This window comes from Triticum aestivum, chromosome 2D (genome assembly GCF_018294505.1).
Source record: "Triticum aestivum cultivar Chinese Spring chromosome 2D, IWGSC CS RefSeq v2.1, whole genome shotgun sequence".
NCBI lineage: Eukaryota > Viridiplantae > Streptophyta > Magnoliopsida > Poales > Poaceae > Triticum > Triticum aestivum.
Window position 1 is genome coordinate 307776411 of NC_057799.1, and position 25935 is coordinate 307802345.

Genomic DNA, 25935 nt, shown 5'->3' on the forward strand with positions numbered 1-25935 from the left:
GATCCACACCAGTGGTACGGTAATCCTGTTCTGGAAGTCATGTTACTAGACCATGACGAACCTACAAACTATGAGGAAGCAATGATGATCCCAGATTCCGCGAAATGGCTTGAAGCCATGAAATCTGAGATGGGATCCATGTATGAGAACAAAGTATGGACTTTGGTTGCCTTGCCCGATGATCGGCAAGCCATAGAGAATAAATGGATCTTCAACAAGAAGACTGACGCTGATGGTAATGTTGCTGTCTACAAAGTTTGACTTGTTGCGAAAGGTTTTCGACAAGTTCAAGGAGTTGACTACGATGAGACCTTCTCACCCATAGCGATGCTTAAGTCGGTCCGAATCATGTTAGCAATTGCCGCATTTTATGATTATGAAATCTAGCAAATGGACGTCAAAACTGCATTCCTTAATGGATTTCTTAAAAAAGAGTTGTATATGATGCATCCAGAAGGTTTTGTCGATCCTAAAGGTGCTAACAAAGTGTGCAAGCTCCAGCGATCCATTTATGGACTGGTGCAAGCATCTCAGAGTTAGAATATACGCTTTGATAGTGTGATCAAAGCATATGGTTTCATACAGACTTTTGGAGAAGCTTGTATTTACAAGAAAGTGAGTGGGAGCTCTGTAGCGTTTCTAATATTATATGTGGATGACATATTGTTGATTGGAAATGATATAGAATTTCTGGATAACATAAAAGGATATTTGAATAAGAGTTTTTCAATGAAAGACCTCGGTGAAGCTGCTTATATATTAGGCATTAAGATCTATAGAGATAGATCAAGACGCTTAATTGGACTTTCACAAAGCACATACCTTGATAAAGTTTTGAAGAAGTTTAAAATGGATCAGTCAAAGAAAGGGTTCTTGCCTGTGTTACAAGGTGTGAAGTTGAGTCAGACTCAATGCCCGACCACTGCAGAAGATAGAGAGAAAATGAAAGTCATTCCCTATGCCTCAGCCATGGGTTCTATCATGTATGCAATGCCGTGTACCAGACCTGATGTGTGCCTTGCTATAAGTTTAGAAGGGAGGTACCAAAGTAATCCAGGAGTGGATCACTAGAGAGCGGTTAAGAAACATCCTGAAGTACCTGAAAAGTACTAAGGATATGTTTCTCATTTATGGGGGTGACAAAGAGCTCGTCGTAAATGGTTACGTTGATGCTAGCTTTGACACTGATCCGAATGACTCTAAATTGTAAACCGGATATATATTTATATTGAATGGTGGAGCTGTCAATTGGTGTAGTTCCAAGCAAAGCGTCATGGCGGGATCTACGTGTGAAGCGGAGTACATAGCTGCTTCGGAAGCAGAAAATGAAGGAGTCTGGATGAAGTAGTTCATATCCGATCTAGGTGTAATACCTAGTGCATCGGGTCCAATGAAAATCTTTTGTGACAATACTGGAGCAATTGCCTTAGCGAAGGGATCCAGATTTCATAAGAGAACCAAACACATCAAGAGACGCTTCAACTCCATCCGTGATCAAGTCAAGGAGGGAGACATAAAGATTTGCAAAATACATATGGATCTGAATGTGGCAGACCCGTTGACTAAGCCTCTTCCACGAGCAAAACATGATTAACACCAAGACTCCATGGGTTTACAATGTAACTAGATTATTGACTCTATTGCAAGTGGGAGACTAAAGGAAATATGCCCTTGAGGCAATAATAAATTTGTTATTTATATTTCTTTATATCAAGATAAAAGTTTATTATTCATGCTAGAATTGTATTAACCGGAAACTTGATACATGTGTGAATACATAGACAAAACACAGTGTCCCTAGTATGCCTCTACTAGACTAGCTCGTTAATCAAAGATGATTAAGTTTCCTAACCATAGACATGTGTTGTGATTTGATGAACAGGACCACATCATTAGTAGAATGATGTGATGGACGAGGCCCATCCGTTAGCTTAGCATAATGATCATTAAGTTTTATTGCTATTACTTTCTTCATGACTTATACATATTCCTTTGACTATGAGATTATGCAACTCCCGAATACCGGAGGAATACCTTGTGTGCTATCAAACGTCACAACGTAACTAGGTGATTATAAAGATGCTCTACAGGTATCTTCGAAGGTGTTTGTTGGGTTGGCATAGATCGAGATTAAGATTTGTCACTCCGAGTATCGGAGAGGTATCTCTGGTCCCTCTCGGTAATGCACATCATGATAAGCCTTGCAAGCAACGTGACTAATGAGTTAGTTACATGATGATGCATTACGAACGAGTAAAGAGACTTGCCGGTAACGAGATTGAACTAGGTATGAAGATACCGACGATCAAATCTCGGGCAAGTAACATACAGATGACAAAGGGAATGACGTATGTTGTCATTATGATTTAACCGATAAAATCTCTGTAGAATATGTGGGAACCAATATGAGCATCCAGGTTCCTCTGTTGGTTATTGACCGGAGAGGTGTCTCGATCATGTCTACACAGTTCTCGAACCGGCAGGGTCCGCACGCTTAACGTTCGATGACGATTTGTATAATGAGTTATGTGTTTTGGTGCGGCCCCCCTTTCCTTCTCCTCCTCCCTCTCCTTCCCCCTTTCCTCTTCCGATAAAAGGAAACGGGGGGGGGGGGCGAATTGGACTAGGAATCCAAGTGGGACTCCCCCCACTTGGTGCGCCCCTAGGCCGGCCTCCTCCCCTCCCCCTCCTTTATATACAGGGGCGGGGGGCACCTCTAGGGCAGATCAATTATTCTTAGCCGTGTGCGGTGCCCCCCTCCAGTGTTACTCCTGCAGCCATATTGTCGTAGTGCTTAGGCGAAGCCCTGCGCGGATCACTTCACCATCACCGTCACCACGCCGTCGTGCTGAAGAAACTCTCCCTTGACACTTTATTGGATCAACAGTTTGAGGGACATGGTGATTTCTAGGATTGCGCTTGAAGATGGAAGGATTACTGCACTGGTACTTTGCTCCTGACCTAGCCCTTGCAGATCAGGTGAGGAGAAGGTTCGGTTCGATGGTGCACTTCTCTCCTTCTCGGGACACCAAGGAGTTCTTCTTGGTGGTCACTTTTTCTTCTGCCTCCTTCCCCCTCTCGATCGATTCTGTTGGTGTTGCCCTCCAATGCTGCATAGGGGGTCTGAGTGAAGGATTCAAAGTGGTTCAACTTAATCCTCGGGCCTTCCGCTTTTCTATGGCTAACAATAAAGTTGGTCATTTCATCTATTGTCTCAAGGATCGTATTTGGCCGGATTTTGTTTGTCATTTCCGCCTCTTCAATGGCCATTTTGCTCGGTTTTTACATAAGGATTCTTCTTGGCACACGGATAAGGAATTGTTGGATATTTCTGCTCGTCGCCCTATTGCGGTTCATTCCAAGTTGCATTCTTTGCATGATGGGACGTGCATGAATCCTTCCTACATTCGGGAGTTGAGCAAATTTAACTTAATCCCTCTGTCTAAGATGGCTTTCTCTAATGCAAATGGTGCTGAAGCGTCTTCATCTTCGTTGGACAATGATCATATTCAGGACCAACATGTTCATCTGGCCAAAGATCTCAAATTTGGTACTGTTCATCTGGGCAATAATGAGCAAGTGTCTATTTCGGTTACTGATTGCCGTCTGCAATTAATGAATCGCTACCTACAGCAGGCGGATTTGGAGACCAGATTGACACCTTCCTACATTAATTTGGGAGGTTTTAAATGCCCCATTCGAGATGATTACCCTACCCTCCCACAGAGTTTTCTTGCCTCTGCTTTCAAATATGCCCCCCCTCATGTGGACTGGCCGCCCACGCTTTCAGCCCAACACAAAGCGGATCTGGCCCAGGCCTGCTACACGGAGCTAGAAATCACTAATTTGGCATCAAATTGGGCCAATCTTTGCGCACGGTGTCTGCAATGGGGTCACAAACGGATTTCTTGCCAGCCAGACTAATTTGCATTAAGTGCTCGTCACCTGATCACAAGGCGATTTTCTACCCTCTCAAATCCTCAATACCACGGTCAATAGATGGGCCTCAATCTCAAATTCTTGGGAAGGAACATAATCAGCCCGGATTCTTTGCGCCTCCTTTCCATGCCAAGCAACTTACCCGTCAGCGGGCTCCTCCTACTAGCACCATTATATGTACTGCCTGTGGGGCCTATGGCCATGTGTCATGATCTTGCTTCACCAGACACAGGCGAGAGCGCTGGAGATGGGTCCCCAAGAAAATTACCCCTGCCAATTCTATCCCTCACGCTACGCATTCCACTACACCCTCGACTTCCCAAACGCCACCGCCCAACTCTGACCGCTCTCCATTGCTGCCACCTTCGACCACGCCTGCAATCATGGCCAACTACCCCCTCAACCCAGTGCCGTTTCTGCCACCAGGCTTCACCGTCGAGCCAGGCCCGGCGAATCGGGTCATCCATAGCGGGATGGTGGTTGACCCCATTCCGCCTCTCAACCACGACTACCTCGCCATTGCGGAAGCCAGCCAATACGTTCCTATGCACCGTCGCGCGGCCATCCGCCACACTGTCCAAGGTCTGCTCCAAGAATCTCAACTCTTCACTACCGAGGTCTGTGACCACCCGTTTGGTATTGGGATCTTTGGTTTTGTGGATTCCTTCATGCGTGATACGGCTGTGGCTACACCTCTTGAGCTGGAGGATGAGGATTTACTTATCACTTTTATACCACACCATGAAGCCCTGAATCGCCGCACTATCACGTTTGGACCGGCCGTTTGGTTGATGTATTTTGGATTTCCATATGACTACCAGACAGATTATTACATTAATAAGTCGCTTGGGGGTTCTGGATCTCTGCTTTCTTGGTATAATCCATGCCAAGATCATTGGTTTATGCTCATCAAGGCACAGGTGATCCATCTACGTTTAATCCCTAAGAGTTTTGTGGTTTCGCAGATGGGTGGAGCAAGGGATTGTTGGACTGTGCAAATCACCATCCTGCGAAGCAATGACTGGAACGCTCTGCTCCCTGAGGTTCCGTCGGCCGGCGAAGAGCAGCCCCCCTGGCGGCAATCCCCACCCATGGTTCGGCCCTGACCTAACTGCTCAGCAACTATATCAGCAGCAAGTCCATAACTGGCTTGTGCAGAATGCCACACCTCCCAATGGCGCTCCTGATGCTCCTGAGCAGAACCAGGCAGGCTGGGGTGCCTGGCCTGCTACTCTAGCCCCTCCTCCTCGCCCTCTGCACATGCCTCCACATTTGATATACTTTCAGGCTTGGCTTGCAGCACAAGGGCTCACATTTGAAGCCGGGATTACTCCGGAAAACAACTTGGTTAACAATGTAGTGGATGCCTGGAATGACTCCATTACGGTCTCTGGCTCAAGCTCTAACGAATCTGCTTTTGCTCTGCTTCTGGTTGAGAATCACAACTCCACACAGATCAATCCCAGGGGACTGCAGGAAGTGCTCACTGTCACCATGGATATGCATAGCCAGGGTTTACATTTGGGTCTTTCTACTCAAGGTAACTATCTGATGGATCTTCTTCTGGCTGATCCTATCCCTCGGCAATAGCTTAATGCATCCATTTACATGGCTCTCCGCCCCTGCTTGGCCATGATGGGACCATGGCACAATGGCTACGGGCTGAGGCACAACAACTCTCATGTGGAGATCCAAGTTACAGAAGACACAGATGGATTACAATTTGTCTCTATGCCCCAGATGAGCAATCTGCACCACACCTCCTCTGTTACCATACACGAACTATCTGAATCCGAAGTCCTCTCTACTACTGTTCTAGCTCTCGATACTGTCTCTGAAGAGCTTCAGGATGCGCAGATTGTGCAGGTGCCTTCTGTCGTCCCTCTTGTCCCTCAGCTCCTAGATGGGACCACTGGTGAGATTGATGCTGAACCAATCAATACTCCAGTCTTGTCTGTTCTACCTGCTCCTACCCCTGGCCAGGGTGATCACACAATTGAGAACTCCTCAGTTACTTCTTCTGAAGATCATGTTCTTGCTCCATTAGAGAATGCCGATGTTGATGCCGCTTTGACACTAGCTAGGCCATCTGAGTCACAGACTGGTAAATCCCGCAAAGGTAAGAATCAAGTTCCAATTGACACTGCATCTCTCCGGCGCGGCAACCGCTCCAACAAGTATGATGGGTTTCGCATTAACCTGACCAATGAATCACGCTCCCACAAGTCCAAGGTGAAGCCTCGGGCGCTACCTTCTATGCTCACTCGTGGTAGGTGGCGGAAGAACCCGATGTCAACATGCATAATGCTGCACCGCCACCCCCAACACCACTTCTGACACTGCAGAATATTGGTACATAGCTGTGCGCCATTCCTGCCGAAGAGATCACTGAGGAGATTCTCTCCAAGAGTGACGGGGGGTCAGCTTCATCCTCCACTTAATTACCTCTTTTATCTTAAGCTATCTTAAGTTATGGTCCTTTTGCGTACTTGGAACACACTCTGCTGGAATGTGCGCGGTTTAAATTCGCCCGATAAACATTTAGCCCTATCGAATTCCATCAACTCTTCTAGTTGTGATGTTATCTGTATCCAAGAATCTAAAATGCAGTCTTTTGACGCAAATATGCTTAGAATGCTTTGCCCCAAGCGCTTTGATTCTTTTGCGTTTATTCCGGTGATAGGTGCCTCTGGAGGTATTATTACAATATGGTGTAGTACTGTGTTTGATGGTGTTGTCTTCTTGTCTGAACAATTTGCCCTGGGCGTTGAGTTTACCTCGAGCCAATCTAACTCACATTGGAAGCTAGTCAATGTTTATGGCCTGTGCCAAGGAGAACAACGTGCCCTGTTCACGAATTGGTTATTCGAGTTGGACATTCCTGCTACTGAAGATTGGCTCATCCTCGGCGATTTTAACTACATTAGATTGCTGATAACCGTAATAAACCTGGGGGAGATGTTAATGATATGTTTACCTTCAATGATTTCATACGTGACCAGCGGCTTACGGAGTTGCCGATCAAAGGCAAAAACTTCACTTGGTCTAATATGCAACATGACCCTCTCCTCGAGCAGCTCGATTGGTTTTTTACAACGCTCAACTGGACGGCCACTTATCCCAATACCCTGGTCAATCCTTTGGGACGCCCCATTTCTGATCATATACCACGAAATGTTGTCATTCAGACCACCATCCTTAAAAGCAAGTTATTCAGATTCGAGACCTTCTGGATTGCACACCCAGGATTCATGGATGTAGTGACACAAGCATGGAATAAACCAATCCGCTTTGGAAAAAATGCTAATGCTGCGTCCAGTCTTTGTCAGAAATTTAAAAATCTCAAACATGCCCTCAGCAAATGGAGTAAGAGTATATCACAGTTGAAGGTTGCTATCGAAAACACCAACAAAGCTCTACTGGAAATGGATAATATTGCCGATCGTAGAATCTTAACACACCAGAGAGTAATTTTCAGCGCATTCTCAAATATCATCTTCTGTGACTCCTTTAGTACCAAAAAGAATATTGGAAAAAACGCTGCACCATTCGGTGGATCAAATTTGGTGATGAGAATTCAAAAAATTTCCAAGCTGTTGCTACTAAACGATACAAAAAAAACTTCATTTAAAGCCTGAAAGCTGAGGATGGCACATGCGTAGATGACCACGCGAGCAAAGAGTCTATCTTGTTTGAGACCTTCAAGAATCGCATGGGTAAAAAGAATACACCACAAATGAGATTCAACCTCTCCCGCATGCTTCGATCGCAAGTGGACTTTGACAACTTAACTTTACCCTTCACTCATGAGGAAGTTGACAAGGTGGTCAAGGAAATGCCTCCAGATCATGCACCGGGTCCGGATGGTTTCAACGGAGCATTTTTGAAAGCTTGTTGGCCAATTATAAAAGAGGATTTCTATCTTCTATGTGAAGCTTTTTACCATGGCTCTCTAAATCTTGAAAGCCTCAACTACGGGTATATTACCTTGATACCAAAAACCAGAGCCCCTGAGACTATTAATGATTTTTGCCCAATAACTCTGCTCAACTGCTGTCTCAAAATAATCACCAAGATCCTAGCTAACCGACTACAAAAGGTGATTTTGAAGATTGTACACAAAAACCAGTATGGTCTCTTGAAAGGCAGATCCATTCATGATTGCCTGCCCTGGGCGTTCGAGGAGACTTGGAGTGGACGTTAAGGAAGCAACGAGGCGGCCACGAGGCAGGGAGGCGCACCCAGGGGGTAGGCGCGCCCCCACCCTTGTGGACCCCTCGTGGCTCTACCGACCTACTTCTTTCGCCTATATATACTCATATACCCTGAAAACATCCGAGAGCACCATGAAACCCTATTTCCACCGCCGCAACCTTCTGTCCCCGTGAGATCCCATCTTGGGGCCTTTTCCGGTGCTATGCCAGACGGGGAATCGATCACGGAGGTCTTCTACATCAACACCATTGCCTCTCCGATGATGTGCCAGTAGTTTACCACAGACCTTCAGGTCCATAGTTATTAGCTAGATGGCTTCTTCTCTCTCTTTGGATCTCAATACAAAGTTCTCCTCGATCTTCTTGGAGATCTATTCGATGTAATTCTCTTTGCGGTGTGTTTGTCGAGATCTGATGAATTGTGGGTTTATGATCAAGATTATCTATGAACAATATTTGATTCTCCTCTGAATTCTTATATGCATGATTTAATTATCTTTGCAAGTCTCTTCGAATTATCAGTTTGGTTTGGCCTACTAGATTGATCTTTCTTACAATGAGGGAAGTGCTTAGCTTTGGGTTCAATCTTGCGGTGTCCTTTCCCAGTGACAGCAGGGGCAGCAAGGCACGTATTGTATTGTTGCCATTGAAGGAAATATGCCCTAGAGGCAATAATAAAGTTATTATGTATTTCCTTATATCATGATAAATGTTTATTATTCATGCTAGAATTGTATTAACCGGAAACATGATACATGTGTGAATACATAGACAAACAGAGTGTCACTAGTATGCCTCTACTTGACTAGCTCGTTAATCGAAGATGGTTATGTTTCCTAGCCATAGACAAAGAGTTGTCATTTGATTAACGGGATCACATCATTAGGAGAATGATGTGATTGACTTGACCCATTCCATTAGCTTAGCACTTGATCGTTTAGTATGTTGCTATTGCTTTCTTCATGACTTATACATGTTCCTATGACTATGAGATTATGCAACTCCCGTTTACCGAAGGAACACTTTATGTGCTACCAAACGTCACAACGCAACTGTGTGATTATAAAGGTGCTCTACAGGTGTCTCCGAAGGTACTTGTTGGGTTGGCGTATTTCGAGATTAGGATTTGTCACTCCGATTGTCGGAGAGGTATCTCTGGGCCCACTCGGTAACGCACATCACTATAAGCCTTGCAAGCATTGCAACTAATGAGTTAGTTGCGGGATGATGTATTACGGAACGAGTAAAGAGACTTGCCGGTAACGAGATTGAACTAGGTATTGAGATACCGACAATCGAATCTCGGGCAAGTAACATACCGATGACAAAGGGAACAACGTATGTTGTTATGCGGTTTGACCGATAAAGATCTTCGTAGAATATGTGGGAGCCAATATGAGCATCCAGGTTCCGCTATTGTTTATTGACCAGAGACATGTCTCGGTCATGGCTACATAGTTCTCGAACCCGTAGGGTCCGCACGCTTAAAGTTTGATGACGGTTATATTATGAGTTTATGTGTTTTGATGTACCGAAGGTAGTTCGGAGTCCCGGATGTGATCACGGACATGACTAGGAGTCTCGAAATGGTCGAGACATGAAGATTGATATATTGGACGACTATATTCGGACACCGGAATGGTTCCGGGGGTTATCGGATATATATCGGAGTACCGGGGATATATATCGGAGCACTGAAGATTTGCCAGAGGACGAGATACTTGTGATCCAAGATATCAATTTAGCGTTAAACCCCATACTCTGCATAATCTGTGTGATCGCAGCGTGCTCCACCGTGTCAAATGCTTTGGCAAAGTCCAATTTGAGGAGGATAATCTCATGTTTGGAGGCTTGACATCGGTGTATATATTCTCTGGATTGTGTTTGTTCCAAAAATAACTCTCCCGAAGGTTTCATTCCGTTTGGACTCCGTTTGATATTCCTTTTCTGTGAAACATTGAAATAGGCAAAAAACAACAATTTGCACTGGGCCTTCGGTTAATAGGTTAGTCCCAAAAACAATATAAAAGTGCATAATAAAGCCCATTAAACATCCAAAACAGATAATATAATAGTTGGAATAATAAAAAATTATAGATACGTTGGAGACGTATCGAGCATCCCCAAGCTTAATTCCTGCTCGTCCTCAAGTACGTAAATGATAAAAACAGAATTTTTGATGTGGAATGCTACCTAGCATATTTCCCAATGTAATTTCCTTTATTGTGGCATGAATGTTCAGATCCAAAAGATTCAAGACAAAAGTTTAATATTGACATAAAAATAATAATACTTCAAGCATACTAACAAAGCAATCATGTCTTCTCAAAATAACATGGCCAAAGGAAGTTATCCCTACGAAATCATATAGTCTGGCTATGCTCTATCTTCATCACACAAAGTATTTAATCATGCACAACCCCGATGACAAGCCAAGCAATTGTTTCATACTTTTGATGTTCTCAAACTTTTTCAATCTTCACGCAATACATGAGCGTGAGCCATGGACATAACATTTTTATGTAGAATAGAATGGTGGTTGTGGAGAAGACAAAAAGGAGAAGATAGTCTCACATCAACTAGGCGTATCAATGGGCTATAGAGATGCCCATCAATAGATATCAATGTGAGTGAGTAGGGATTGCCATGCAACAGATGAACTAGAGCTATAAGTGTATGAAAGCTCAACAAAAGAAACTAAGGGGGTGTGCATCCAACTCGCTTGCTCAGGAAGACCTAGGGCATTTTGAGGAAGCCCATCATTGGAATATACAAGCCAAGTTCTATAATGAAAAATTCCCACTAGTATATGAAAGTGACAACATAGGAGACTCTCTATCATGAAGATCATGCTGCTACTTTGAAGCACAAGTGTGGTAAAAGGATAGTAACATTGTCCCTTCTCTCTTTTTTCTCTCATTTTTTTATTTGGGCCTTTTTCTCTTTTTTATGGCCTCTTTTTTTCTCTCTTTTTTTTTCTTTTCGTCCGGAGTCTCATCCGGACTTGTGGGGGAATCATAGTCTCCATCATCCTTTCCTCACTTGGGACAATGATCTAATAGTGATGATCATCACACTTTTATTTACTTACAACTCAAAAATTATAAATCAATACTTACAACAAAATATGACTCTATGTGAATGCCTCCGGCGGTGTACCGGGATATGCAATGAATCAAGAGTGACATGTAAGAAAGAATTATAAAGGTGGCTTTGCCACAAATACGATGTCAGCTACATAATCATGCAAAGCAATATGACAATGATGGAATGTGTCATAATAAACAGAACAGTGGTAAGTTGCATGGCAATATATCTCGGAATGGCTATGGAAATGCCATAATAGGTAGGTATGGTGGCTGTTTTGAGGAAGGTATATAGTGGGTGTATGATACCGGCGAAAGGTGCGTGGTATTAGAGAGGCTAGAAATGGTGGAAGGCTGAGAGTGCGTATAATCCATGGACCTAACATTAGTCATAAAGAACTCACATACTTATTGCAAAAATCTATTAGTTATCGAAAAGAAGTACTACGCGCATGATCCTAGGGGGATAGATTGGTAGGAAAAGACCATCGCTCGTCCTCGACCGCAACTCATAAGGAAGACAATCAATAAATAAATCATGCTCCGACTTCATCACATAACGTATCACCATACGTGCATGCTACGGGAATCACAAACTTTAGAACAAGTATTTCTCAAATTCACAACTACTCAACTAGCATGACTCTAATATCACCATCTTCATATCTCAAAACAATCATAAAGAATCAAACTTCTCATAGCATTCGATGCACTTTATATGATAGTTTTTATTATACCTATCTTGGATGTTCATCATATTAGGACTAATTTTATAGCCAAAGCAAACTACCATGCTGTTCTAAAAGACTCTCAAAATAATATAAGTGAAGCATGAGAGATCAATTATTTCTATAAAATAAAACCACCACCGTGCTCTAAAAGATATAAGTGAAGCACTAGAGCAAAATTATCTAGCTCAAAAGATATAAGTGAAGCACATAGAGTATTCTAATAAATTCCGATTCATGTGTGTCTCTCCCAAAAGGTGTGTACAGCAAGTATGATTGTGGTAAACTAAAAAGCAAAGACTCAAATCATACAAGACGCTCCAAGCAAAACACATATCATGTGGTGAATAAAAATATAGCCTCAAGTAAAGTTACCGATAGACGAAGACGAAAGAGGGGATGCCTTTCGGGGCATACCCAAGCTTAGGCTTTTGGTTGTCCTTAAATTTTACCTTGGGGTGCCTTGGGAATCCCCAAGCTTAGGCTGTTGCCACTCCTTATTCTATAACCCATCAAATCTTTACCCAAAACTTGAAAACTTCACAACACAAAACTCAATAGAAAATCTCATGAGCTCCGTTAGTATAAGAAAACAAATCACCACCATAAGGTACTGTAATGAACTCATTATTTATTTATATTGGTGTTAAACCTACTGTAATCCAACTTCTCTATGGTTCATACCCCCCTATACTAGCCATAGATTCATCAAAATAAGCAAACAACACATGAAAAACAGAATCTGTCAAAAACAGAACAGTCTGTAGCAATCAGATTTGTTCGAATACTTCTGGGACTCCAAAAATTCTGAAACACTAGGACAGCCTGGAAAATTTGTATATTGATCTACTGCAAAAAGAATTGATATTTTATCACGTTCTGGTGAATTTTAACAATTATTTTCGTGAGCGCAAAGTTTCTGTCTTTTTCGGCAAGATCAAACAACTATCACCCAAGAAGATCCTATTGGTTCTACTTGGCACAAACACTAATTAAAACATGAAAACACATCTAAACAGAAGCTAGATGAATTATTTATTACTAAACAGAACCAAAAAGCAAGAAACAAAAATAAAATTGGGTTGCCTCCCAACAAGCGCTATCGTTTAACGCCCCTAGCTAGGCATAAAGGCAAGAATAGATCTAGGTACTATCATCTTTGGTAGGCAATTCTTCAATAGAACACTTATAACCCTTAGGAGTTTCCTTCTTTTTATTAATGATCAAACTCCTAGGCAAGAAATCAAGAAATTCATTTGTAGCGAAAGGTTCCTTAATTATACCGAAAAAGTTGGGGTGAACACTTATGGATTTGAGATCCGCATTTTCCTTACTAGAGGATTCACCCTTATTTGTAGGAACATACATCAGCTTGGCAACTTTAGCATTAGGAGGATTTGGGGTATTTCTCACGGAAGAAAAGGCAGACCCTAAGTTGGTAATAATATCCTCAATTTTATTAATTCTTGTGGAATCTTGATCTATCTTTTCATTAACTATGGGTTCCTTTTCTTTAAAAAATTTAAGAGCAACTCCTACCTTTGATCCGTATTAGGTAATTTGGTTGTGGATCTTTTTATCCAAATTTTCAATCAACTCTACAGTAGCAACTTTATTTTCAATAAATTCAAGCCTTTGCATCACATGTTCCAAAGTTAAAATAGTTCCATTAACCAAAAGAGGTGGTGGGCCAAACAAATCTAACATGGCATTATAAGAATCAAAAGTATGGCTACCCAGGAAGTTCCCCCGGTAATGGTATCAAGAATATATCTGTTCCAAGGAGTGATGCCTATATAAAAATTGCGAAGAAGAACGGAAGTAGATTGCTTCCTAGTAGATCTATTCTGAGCATTGCAAATTCTATGCCTGGCATCTTTTAGATTTTCTCCCTCCCTTTGTTTAAAATTAAGAACTTCATGATCGGGAGTACTAACAATGATAGAAGGACTAGCCATGACAGCAAAACAAACAATCTAACACACGGATACACAAGAAGCAAGCGAAGAAAAGGCAAACAAAAAAGAGGGCGAATACAATGGCAAAGGTTTAGCATTGATTCAGACGGGGCTGGGGTAGCGAGGAGTGGATGGAATGCAAGAGCTTTTTGAGGTCTTCGGATGCTTCTTTGGCCTTGTCGCTGCAATAAAACTTGCCTCCATTCTTGTGGAGGCGATACAGGGTTAAGGTCTTTTCTCCCAGCAGGGATATAAACCTACTGAGGGCTGTCACGGACCCTGCGAGCTTCTGAACCTCTCGCATTGTTTCTGGAGGCTTGAGGTCTACTATTGCTTGAATTTCTTGGGGTTTTTCCTTGATCCCTCGTTGAGAGACTATGAACCCCAAGAGCTGTCCTACAAGGACCCCCAAAACACAATTTTGGGGTTCAACTTCATGTTGAAATTGCAAAGGTTGTCGAAGGTTTGCTGGAGGTCGCTGATGAGGCTGCAACCCTGCCTGGACTTAAACCCAATGTCGTTGATGTAGACCTCTGCATTGACTCCAATTTTTTGTTGGAACATTTATGCATTGTTTGCTGGTATGTTGCTCACACATTCTTGAGTCCAAAGGCCATTGTGATGTAGCAGAATGGCCCATATGGTGTGATGAAGGAGGTTGTCTCTTGGTTGGACTTCTTCATTTGTATCTGGGGATATCCTGAGTATGCGCAGAGGAAGCATAATCGTTCACATCCTATCGTGGATTCGATGATCTAGTCTATCCTAGGGAGTGGGAATCGGTCTTTGGGACAAGCTTTGTTGAGGTCGGTATCGTTGACTCACATGCGCCATTGATGTCTACTACACAACCTTCTTCTTGTAGACCCGTGTTGGGCCTCCAAGCGCAGAGTTTTGTAGGACAGTAGCAATTTCCCTCAAGTGGATGACCTAAGGTTTATCAATCTGTGGGAGGCGCAGGATGAAGATGATCTCTCTGAAACAACCCCGCAACCAAATAACAAAGAGTCTATTGTGTCCCCAACACACCCAATACAATGTTAAATTGTATAGGTGCACTAGTTCGGTGAAGAGATGGTGATACAAGTGTAATATGGATGGTAGATATAGGTTTTTGTAATCGAAAAATATATAAACGGTAAGGTAACTAGTAACAAAGTGAGCAAAAATGGTATTGCAATGCTTGAAAACAAGGCCTAGGGTTCATACTTTCACTAGTGCAAATTCTCTCAACAATGATGTTGAGGATATAACCATTAGAGTCACCCGCCCAGGAGGGGCCGGGTTATGTCATAATAGTCATCATGTGAAGCCCAATACCAAGCTTGAGGATGGCGGATCAATAATGGGCTTAAGACCCGGAGGTGGCTTAAGGCCCGTAGTGATAACCCGCCGTTATGGCAAGACTTGTAATGTAAGGCAAGAGTAGTTAAGAGTCCGAGCCGGATACTGTTATAAGCCGGCCGGGACTCTGAGAGCCGCGGGGCGTCAACCTCTCTATATAAAGGGACGACCCGGCGGCGGTTCAGGACGGGAGACAACAGATCGAGAGCCGGGCATAGCGATTAAGCTCCCTGGTCATCGAAACCCTAAGTAATACCACCTCAACTGGACGTAGGCTTTTACCTTCACCGTAAGGGGCCGAACTAGTATAACCCTCGTGTTCCTTGCCCCGTTTAACCCCTTTAAGCTTCCTAGCAGCGATGGCTCCACGACTAAGTACTTGCTCGAGGACATCTGCCGTGACAATTCCACGACAGTTGGCGCCCACCGTGGGGCTGGTGCACGGTGGATTTGAGTTCTTGAAGGGCAGCTTCGAAGGGATCAAGGGATACGCTGTGGGCCGGATGACCAAGAGTCGTCGCGGCAAGCTCTACATCGACGATGCAAACTGGGGTCCCGTCGCCGGCACAATTGAGTACGGGTACCGGGTCCCCTTCGGCGGAATTCATGTCTTTATTGGCAAGATTGGTGAGCGGGGCCCTGAGCCGGACCTCTGCGCCGATCTCATGAGACGGCTCAACGTGCACGACCTGCCCGGACTTTGCCTGCCTTGAAGCGTGCTTTCGTGGGATGCGTCCATGGAGAGCTCTCTGAAGGATCCGGATCTGGTGATGAGACGGCCGCTCGCTCTGACGGCGAGTCATCCACAGAGGAGACCGATTCGTTATACCAACTTCAAGATGGCAGGCTCAGGGGTTGTTCCGATGGCGACAGTATTCCGGACCCCTTTGAGCCGCCGAGCCGGGTCAGAATCTTCATGGCTGGCGCACAACCTGTTCAAAACCCCACCGCCGGGGCAGGAAGCCCTGTGCCCTCGCCGGCTCAGGTGCTGATGGATCTCACAGACATGATGATGGCCCTGTTAATCGCTACGGTCGCCCCAGCGGATCAAGCTCAGCATGACGCGGAGGTGGCACAGTTAAAGTTGGATCTAGCGAAAGCCAAGGAGGATCTGGCGGCGGAAGGGATCAGGATGGCTGCGGAGAGGGCGGCTCTCGACGCCCAGACTCAGCTGGTTCAGGCGCAGTCTTTCCGGCTCACGATGGATCAGAACGCATCCAATGAGGTCATGAGAAGGAGGCATCAAAAGGCCCAATCTCGACTCCCTCCGGTTTACGATCCTCGAAACCTCTTCAACACACCTGGTGCAGGGCCCAGTAACCCGCCAGAGGTCACAACGCCCGGGGCTGGAACGCCAATTCAACCCCAAGTGATGGGGCCTCCCGGGGTGTACGCTGCCCCGCCTCAGTATGTGCCAATACCACCGGGTCATTATGCCAACCCGTTGGAAAACATGGTCGCCGCGGCGGCGCGGCTGGCGGCTCTCCCAATCGATGGCGACTCTCCAACGGTGGTTGAAACTCGCCGGGTCAGAGAGCTCCTTCAGACGGCTCTGGCGCAGCAGGAGGCATATTCTTATAGCCGGGACAGGATTCATTCAACCCCTCGTCCAGGCCGGAGCCCGAGTTATAGCAGACACATGGTCTCAGCGACCGGCTCAAGCAATGTCCGACGTCATGACTTGCCTCCTGGCCACGGCCCGGCTCATAACGGAGCCTTTCACGCGGTAGACCAAGACAGAGCACGGCAAGAGGCGGAGCAGGCGCCTCAGCTGACGGCTTACCAGCCACCCCCGGCTTATCCGACGGCTTCTATTGATGCGGGTATACCTACGAGGACTGGAGGTGTCCCTTGTCTGGTGCCGGCTCTCCGCAATGAACGTCTTCCCAAGGATTTCAAAGGGCCTAGGAAGGTGCCTAATTACACGGCTGATTTACAACCCGGAGCCTGGATCGAGAGTTACGAGATGGCCATGGAGTTGCTGGAGGTCAGTGAAGCAGCAATGGCCAAGTACTTCACCATGATGTTGGATGGAACTGCCCGCACTTGGTTGAAGGGACTGCCACCAAACTCTATTGGGTCTTCGGCTGAGCTAAAAGCCCGGTTCATCCAAAACTTCAAAGATACCTGTAGGCAGTCTATGTCAATTGTAGCAGGAGGGTGAATCTACAACCCATTGGGTTCGCCGGGTCAAAGACATAATACATTCATCTGATAAGATGGATGCCGGCTCTGCAGTCTTAATGATAGAGCAGAATTGTCGCTTTGCGCCCCTGAAGATGAAGCTCGGGCGGCTCAAGCGTGATTGCAATGATATGGGTACGCTGATGGTGGCTCTGGTTAAGTACGCCGACTCTGATAGTACCAAGGATCCCGCGTCGGATGATGAAACGACAGGGAAGGGAAAATGGAATGGCAATGGCAAGGGCCCCCAGCATAACCCGGCGAACCAGGGAGGTAACAAGCGTAAGGTTGATGGCAGTATGGAGTTTGTGGCCAACGCCAGTTCACAGGGTAACAACCACCGACGCAAGGGGAGACCACCTCCCCGCGCCGGTGGGTCAGGCCCGACGCTTGAGCAGTTGTTGAATGAGCCTTGTCCAAGGCATGGCTCTAGGGAAAAGCCGGCCACTCATCTGTGGAAGGACTGCGCGATCATGAAGGCCTTTAAAAATTCCAATGCTTTCAATGGCAACGGTGGCCCGGGCGGCGGATCAGGCGCTGGCGGCTTTCATGGCCCGGGCGGCGGTTCAAATTCCAATTCTCAGAATGTTCAAGGGGGCTTTAATCAGCAGTCCGGCCAGGGTCATCAGCAGCAGCAGCAGGGGGGATACCAGACCAATCCAAAGCAGCTCAATGGTGGACAGTATCATGTGTTTACCACCAGTCTGTGCAAGCGAGATCAGAAGCTTCATAAGAGGGCTGTGAATGCTGTTGAGCCGGCGGTTCCACGCTATTTAAGATGGTCTGAGCAGCCTATTGTGTGGAGTAGGGAAGATCACCCTCCCCGGGTTGATAATCCGGGTCACCTTGCCCTGGTGGTGGCTCCGCAGGTGGGGGGATATAAATTCACTAAAGTGCTCATGGACGGAGGCAACAGCATCAACATCCTCTATTATGAGACCTTCTGTCGTATGGGGATGATTGATAAGAACCTCAGCCAGTCCGATACTGTTTTCCATGGTGTGGTGCCTGGTAAGTCAGCATATCCAGTTGGTAAGATCGAGCTGGAAGTGGCTTTTGGAGATGAGTACAATTATAGGGCGGAAAAATTAACCTTTGAGGTGGTTAAGATAAGAAGTCCGTATCATGCTTTATTTGGGCGGCCGGCTTACGCCAAGTTCATGGCACGGTCGTGTTACGTATATTTGCAACTCAAGATGCCGGGTCACAATGGGACCATTACAGTTCATGGCAGCCGAAAGATAGCCTTGGAGTGTGAGGAAGGTGACGCGGCTTATGCGGAATCTGTTTGTGCAGCAGAGGAGTTAAAGTTTTATAAGGACAATGTTGACCCGGCAGATATGACGTCTTTGAAAAAGCCGACCACGGAGCATGAGCCGGCAATGAAATTTAAGTCAGCTGATGAGACTAAACTTGTTGACTTCGTTCCAGGTGACTCATCTCAGCAGTTCAACATCAGTGCCAATCTGGATCCGAAATAGGAAGGCGCGCTCATCGAGTTCATCCGTGAGAACAGGGACATTTTTGCATGGAAACCTTCTGACATGCCAGGTGTATCTAGAGAACTCGCTGAGCACACTCTCAATATTGATCCAAAATTTAAGCCGGTCAGGCAATTCCTTCGGCGGTTTAATGAGGAGAGGCGGAAAGCCATTGGTGAGGAGGTGGCCCGGCTCTTGGCGACCGGGTTTATTGTTGAAGTTTTTCATCCAGAATGGTTAGCTAACCCGGTACTCGTGCTCAAGAAGAACGGCACCTGGCGGATGTGTGTGGACAACACAGACTTAAACAAGGCCTGTCCGGCTGATCCTTTTGCTCTCCCCCGTATTGATCAAATCATTGATGCTACGGCGGGTTGTGAGCGCCTAAGTTTTTTGGATGCTTATTCTGGATACCATCAGATTAAAATGGCAGTTAAGGACCAGGAGAAGACGGCGTTCATCACTCCCTTTGGAGCCTTCTGTTATGTGTCTATGCCTTTTGGACTCAAGAGTGCACAGGCGACTTATCAGCGTTGTGTGCAGAATTGTCTTCATAACCAGATTGGGCGCAATGTTCATGCCTATGTGGATGATATCGTGGTTAAGTCCGGGGGGAAGGAGACCCTGGTAGATGATCTTAGAGAAACCTTTGATAATCTCTGGGTTTACAAGATGATGCTTAACCCGGCCAAGTGTGTTTTTGGTGTTCCCGCAGGCAAACTCTTGGGTTTTCTGGTTTCTCACAGGGGCATTGAAGCTAACCCGGAAAAGATCAAGGCAATCACCTCTCTGGCTAAGCCGGCGTGCATAAACGACGTCCAGCATCTGGCGGGCCGCATCGCTGCTTTGAGCCGGTTTATAAGCCGTTTGGGTGAAAAGGCCATGCCACTGTACTAGCTAATGAAGAAAACAGATGACTTTGTTTGGAATGATGCTGCTAATGCTGCTTTTGAGGATTTGAAGAGACAGCTGGCTGAGCCCCCAGTTCTTGCTGCTCCGGTTGACAAGGAGCCCTTATTACTGTATGTAGCCGCTAACACACGAGCCGTCAGCGTGGCTGTGGTGGTGGAGCGCAAGGAAGAGGGTAAGGAGTATCCGGTTCAGCGGCCGGTTTATTACGTCAGTGAAGTGCTCATTGAGTCCAACAACGGTATCCACATTGGCAGAAGCTTGTTTACGGGGTGTTCATGGCAAGCCGGAAGCTTAAGCATTATTTCCAGGGTCACCCTATCACTGTGGTTAGTTCTGCTCCTCTAGGAGATATCATCCAAAACAGAGAAGCCACAGGAAGAGTGGCTAAGTGGGCTATAGAGCTTGGGCCTCATGGTCTGAAATATGTGCCACGCACTGCTGTCAAATCTCAAGCATTGGTGGATTTCATCAACGATTGGACAGAGCTGCAGGTGCCTGAAGAGAAACCGGATAATACATACTGGACTATTCACTTCGACGGGTCTAGGCAATTGGAGGGCTCGGGGGCTGGAATTGTATTAACTTCCCCTCGAGGTGACAAGTTTCGTTATGTGCTACGGTTGATGTTTCCCTGTACTAACAATGCGGCTGAGTACGAGGCCTTGCTCCATGGTCTTCGGATGGCTAAGGAGATGAGATTGAGCCGGGTAAGGTGCTTTGGCGACTCAGATTTAGTGGCTCAACAAGTGTCGGGCAAGTGGGATTCCAAGGACCCTCTCATGGCGGCTTATCGCCGCGAAGTTGATGCCATTGCTGGACACTTTCAGGGTTACCAAGTAGAGCACATCGATCGCAGGAAGAACGAGGCGGCTGATGCATTAAGCCGGCTGGGCTCTCAGCGAAAGCCGGTGCCACCTAATACTTTCTTGGACATCTTGCATAACCCTTCTGTTAAGTTGCCTACAGAGGAAGACTTGGCTGTCCCTGACCCGGAGGCACAGTTGGTGGCGGCTCTCCACATTACCCCAGACTGGACAGTACCATACTTGGCTTACATGACCCGGGGAGAATTGCCTGAGGATGAAACTTTGGCCAGACAAATAACCCGGCGGTCTAAGTCAATGATAATTATCAATGGCGAGCTGCATCGTCGCAGTGTCACTGGAACTTTCCAGCATTGTGTTTCCCCTGAGGAAGGTCAAGAAATTTTGCGTGAGATTCACGAGGGGGATTGTGGCCATCATGCCGGCTCAAAATCCCTTGTGGCCAAGGCTTTTCGTCATGGTTTTTATTGGCTGACGGCTCATGCTGATGCGGAGGACTTGGTCAGTAAATGTGACGGTTGTCAGAGGTTCTCGCGACGGGCTCATGTGCCGGCTCAGGAGCTGAGGATGATTCCAATTACTTGGCCATTTGCGGTCTGGGGGCTTGATATGGTTGGGCCTTTTAAAAGGTCCAAGGATAAGAAGACCCACCTCTTGGTGGCAGTTGACAAGTTCACAAAGTGGGTTGAGGCAGAGCCAGTTAGCAAGTGTGACGCGGCCACAGCGGTTCAGTTCATGAAAAGGGTGATATTTCGCTTTGGTTTTCCACACAGCATTATAACTGACAATGGTACCAATCTGTCTAAGGGCGCCATGGAGGAGTTTTGTCAACGAGAGCATATTCGACTTGATGTTTCATCAGTGGCTCACCCTCAATCCAATGGTCAAGCTGAGAGAGCTAATCAGGAGATTTTGAAGGGCATCAAGCCCTGGCTTTTGGTCCCTTTGCAACGGACGCCGGGTTGTTGGGTGGAGGAGTTACCCTCCGTGTTATGGAGCATCAATACTACTCCTAACAGATCTACGGGTTACACGCCTTTCTTCATGGTTTATGGAGCGGAAGCAGTCCTCCCTAGCGACATCCGTCATGACTCGCCTCGAGTGGCGGCTTATATTGAGGCGGATAATGAGCGGGCGCGCCAAGATGCTCTTGATTTGTTGGATGAACAGCGTGATGTGGCAGCAGCTCGCTCGGCGATTTACCAACAAGACCTGCGCCACTATCACAGCCGCCGGGTTAAGTCCAGGGTCTTCCAGGAAGGTGATCTGGTGCTCCGGCTCATCCAAGATCAAACAGATGCACACAAGTTATCCCCGCCTTGGGAAGGGCCCTTTGTGGTCAGCAAGAACTTGCACAACGGGTCATACTACCTTATCGATGTTCGGGAGCACAAAGATTCACGTAAGTCGGAGGAAGAGACCCGTCGGCCGTGGAACATAGCTCAGCTTCGGCCTTATTACACTTGAGCCACCGGCTCTCATAATGTACATATTTCTATAGCCATGTATATATTATGATAAATAATAAAGCAGGACCTCTGTCCTTTTCTCCTCCAAAGGTAAATGTGTTATTTCCATTACAACATTACATGGTCACTTGGAGGCGGGTCCGGCTTACGATCATATCTGAATCTGGCCGTTACCAATATGATCACCTGGGGGCTTCCTGTTCAAACATAGGTCGTATTCGAACCAAAGGGAACATAGTTGTCGATACCCACTTGATTGGCAAATCGCCGAGCTCATTGGGGAGTTTTTCTTGATCATATTTGAATCATAGCTCAACCCCCTTTGGGAACCGACGTGGATCGTATTCGAATCAGCGTCGTTAAACAACTCTCAAGGTCATTTGGGGGCTTCTTGTTCACACATAGGTCCTATTCGAACCAAAGAGAACATAGCTGTCGGTACCCTCTTGATCGGCAACGCCAACGCCATTGGGGGCTATATGATCGCATTCGAATCTTAGCTTAACCCCTTTGGGACGGTTCTCTGGTCGTATTCGAATCAGAAGCCCTTAAGTTTTGATCTTTGGGTTTGCAACAAGTTGTTTTGATCATATCAACAATGTGCAAGGGCGGTTCTTGCTCCGCCGGCTTAACTTTGATTAACAATGTTGATAGCACACAATAAGCATTATCAATGCTGGTGAACCGGAGTTGAGTTCTCAACCTCATTATTTGGGTTACATAAACTGAAAGTATACTTGAAGGCCTGTAAGTATGCTATTATGGTTACATCGAGGATATAATTGAGGGCCAGTCTTTGGTGACTTTGGTTCATATTCCGGGTTATACCTAAAGTATATGACTCTCAGTGCGGTAAGCCGCCCAGAGACTTGTGATTTGTTTTCTATGCAGGATGATTAAAGATAGCTCTTTAACTTAAGGAAAGTAGATGGTCGAACATAACCTGGAGGAATATAAAGAAGCAGCTTCAATGGAGTTACGCATTCAACACGTGCACGATGGCACGACAAAATTAAGTGTTTGTCCTACTCTATTACAAGACTCCCCGAGCCCAAAAGGTGAGGCATTGTTTTTAAGGTGTAACCATGAGCCGCCTAAAAATCAAGGTGCTTGTTGGGTCGAAGCTTCCGGCTCATCCCTCTCCGCTCCTTCGGCTGTTCCCATGACCTGGAAGGTTGATGATTTCTAGTCAATGCCGCTCAAAGCTTCAAATTGAGCCTTATCATCAATTAACCCGGCCGGGTCAATTTCTGGGGCGAAGGTGTGCTTACGAGTCGGCAGGATCAGGCTGACTGCTTCGTAGCGTGGAGTTGGGATCCTCTGATTCTCTGCGTCATAGCCCGGCTGATACTTGGTAAGATCTGTGTCATTCCCAATCATGGTAGCCACCGGGCGCACGCTTTTCACACAGGCGGCGAAGTCTTTCTGGTCGAAGGGGGTCCCGTCTTCCTTCAGGCTGGGGTATCCAAGAGCGATGTCGGCCGGGTCTAGCTCCGGGAGAAAAGCCTTGGCCCGGCTCAGAGCAGCTATAGCTCCGGCTCTTGCAGAGGCCCGTCTTAGCTCTTGGAAGCGCTGAGGAAGAACGGGAAGCCGCCTGAGTACGTCCGCCAGGTGAGTCGGAACCTCATTGGACAGAGCCACAATGGCTAAAGCACGCTGTGACCCGGTGTAGAGTTGCTCCACCAAGGTGTAAACAGCCTTCAGCTTGGTCAGAACATTCTGGTTAAGGTTGGAGCTTCTGGGACCTTTATAACAAAGTCAGGTGAGCTGATGGCAATGGTGGGACTTGTGAGACATAAAGAATGTAAACTTGTTAAAAGCATGCAGAATGACTTACCGAAGATTGCGGAGACCATCTGTGACACATGGCGTTTTAAGCCGGAGAGTTCGGCGGTTCTCTCAGTCAGAGCAGCCTCCGCCTGTTCGGCCCGGCTGAGCAAGGCAGTCTTCTCCTTGGCCCAAGTCTTTCTTTCTGTTTCAAATTTCTTCTTCAGTTTTTCTTGTGCAGCAACACTGAACTCAAATTTGGCATTGGCCTTCCGGGTCTCAGTTTCCTGAGTCTTCAGGCGGTTCTTCAGCTCAGAGATTTCAGACTCAAACTTGCAGGCAGCCTGTACAAATTCCGGGTTACAGTGTGAGTGATTATCATGCAACATTATAGTCCCAAGCACTTTGCAAGCACAGACACTTGGCACTTGGGGGCTAATGTATGCTGAAAGATTCTATTTATAATTGCCGGTTCATGAAGGTAAGCCGGAAGTTAAGTCTACAACGTATTCTATCATAAGTAATAGACTTGGGGGCTAGCATGGTAAGGATGACTGTGGAGTAAGCAAGAGAGTTGTACCTCAGATTTTTGCTGTATCTGCTTTACCATATCAATCTCCAGGTCCCGGCTGTTGTGCACTTGACCAATGTAACCAGAAACAATGTCTCCAATGCTCAAGTTAGCATAGTCAGTGATCTCCAGTCTGGCCCTGCGGCACTCCAGTAGTTCTTCTTTGGCAGTGCATCTTGCCAGCACAGTGGGTCTTCCCGGCTCAACATATTCGGTCCGGGTAATCACCACATCCGGGTCATCGGCCGGTTGAGCTGAGCTGGGAATCTCCGGGTTGTCAGAACCCGCCATGGTTTGTTCTTCAGTTGAAGCGGCGGTTTTCGGAGCTGGTGCAGATGGCGGCTCAGAGGCAGAGGCGTTGGGTTCAGTTAAGTCCGGCTCTTCGACCGGTTTATTTTTCTTTGCCCTCTTGCTGAGCTTGGCTTGGGCACTGAAAGTCAAAAGGTTAGTACAAAAACATAAATAAGATAAGCACAAAATGAGATGATTATCATTACCCGGGTGCGGTCTTGAAAGCCGGCAAGTTAGATTGCATGGAGTCACCGGAGGAAGGTGAAGTTTCCTAATAGTTTGAATCAGAAGAATTGAGTGGTTGGCGAGTGATGCCCGCCAAAGGATGAAAAGGATATAAGTTGGAGATAACCTCGGTCCGGCGCTTTCTTGATGCTTCGGGTAAGCCGGAGGAGAGGTCTGCATCCTTGCTGGCCCGGGTTTGCCTCCGGCTCTCATGAATCTGTTGCTTCAAAAGAAATTGAGGATCTTGATAAGCTAAAGGATGTGAAAATCTTACTTTCCGGGTTACTCTTCGGACTTTCAGCCTTGGCAAGGGCTCCGGGTCGGAGGAAAGTATAGTTACCTCTTCAATCACCGGGTTCCTTGCTCCGGTATCATCCTGCTGATAATCAGTGTCAATAAGGTGGTTAAAAACAGACGAAAACAAAAGAAGAGCCTAAAGAATCAAGGGCTACCTCTGACTCGGAGCTATCATCCAACTGAAGCAGCTCTGAGGCGCTAGGCTTACTCCCCTTCTTGCGGGGAGCGGCTCTCCTGGCGGCTTTTTTAACCTTCCTGGCTTTTTTAGCAGCCTCATGGTCATACTTGACCTTCCAGAACTTGTCATTAGCCTGAAAAATGCAACAAAGGTTTCCTTGAAGTTAAAACGAAATTGTTAAAATGGAAAGTAAAGTGTTCAGATCGGTAGCTTACCGCCGGAGCCGGGTTAGCTTGGCAGAAGGGGCTTAAGCCGGTCCTCCCGCAGTCTGCTAAGCTCTCGTTCAAGAGGGACTTGGTCATGTCGTCAACAACGTCCTCAGGTAGGTCGTTGGGGCTGTGCCGCAGAGGGTCATCCTTCCGGCCCGTGTAATCACACATTAAGCCGGGGCGGCGGCTCAAGGGAATCACCCGCCAAGCAATCCAGACCCGGACCAGATCAACGTCGTTAAGGCCATTTCCCAGAAG